The sequence below is a fragment of the Fukomys damarensis genome, unplaced genomic scaffold (genome assembly GCF_012274545.1).
Source record: "Fukomys damarensis isolate Sample0158 unplaced genomic scaffold, DMR_v1.0_HiC HiC_scaffold_21, whole genome shotgun sequence".
In the NCBI taxonomy this organism is placed as follows: domain Eukaryota; kingdom Metazoa; phylum Chordata; class Mammalia; order Rodentia; family Bathyergidae; genus Fukomys; species Fukomys damarensis.
Window position 1 is genome coordinate 8,115,152 of NW_022900933.1, and position 846 is coordinate 8,115,997.

An 846-nucleotide genomic window follows, 5' to 3' on the forward strand; every position below is an offset into this window, starting at 1 on the left:
GTAAGTCTAGAGAGTCATACAAAGGTAACATGTCTTCCTAGAAAAATATCCAAACATGGATACCAGGGATTGACCTTCCCATTGAAGAAAGGTGACGAGTGCCGCTGCTTCTCAGGAATTCTTCCACCTTAGCCCAGGATTCACCTGGCAGGGGAGGATGGTGGAGGAACCTTGCTGGACCTCTGCGCCGGAGCGCGCGAGGTCTCATAGCAACCCTTCACGTCGGCACGAGATCCTGCCTTAAGTGGACAGAGGAGTGCTGCTGTCCACCGTGGCCGGCCCCTTGTTTAGATAAAGCTTCAGAAAAATGCATGAGAAAACGACCTAAACCGCCCGGAAGGAGACAACGAGGGGCTTGTGCGCTTTTCTTCGACTGGATCTGGAACAGCGAGGGCGCCCTCTTCTGCTCTCTACCTCGCTTAATGTAGGACGGGTAAAGCAGGCACCTGGCGAACATGGACAACAAGTAAGCTGCTACTTTTGGAAATATGTAACAGAAGAGGAATGCGGCTGCATTCGGTACCCTTTCTCACCCTGTTGGCTTGGATGCGGCTGCTCCTGCAGACCACCGAGTGAGCGCGCCTCGTCTGCACTTGCTACAAACCGGGATCACCGAACCCACTCCTGGGAAAGTTTTGTTTCTGGTCCGATTCGTGTACGCAATTTTCTCTCCAAGGGACGTGTCTCTGCAGTTTCGAATCCCCGGACCCCTCCCCATCTTCCGGCCTTGCTCTCGGTGGTCGCTCCTCCCTTGCCTGCCCCGTGAGACCCGCACCGGGGATCAGGAGGGACCGGGGAGGATGGAGTCTCCGAAGCGGCGCAGTTTGCTGCAGGTGGGTCCCGTGA

The 846-nt window shown here is 55.8% G+C and overlaps 1 protein-coding gene across 1 annotated transcript in view; it reads left to right on the forward strand.

Annotated features, from left to right (window-relative positions):
* Nucleotides 1-740: 740 nt before the first annotated feature.
* Akap5 (A-kinase anchoring protein 5) overlaps nt 741-846 on the forward strand; it is a 6,920-nt gene continuing 6,814 nt past the window's right edge. The window contains exon 1 of the mRNA XM_010603018.3: nt 741-833. The gene's annotated coding sequence lies outside the window, so the exon portion shown is untranslated. The remainder of the gene's footprint in view (nt 834-846) is intronic.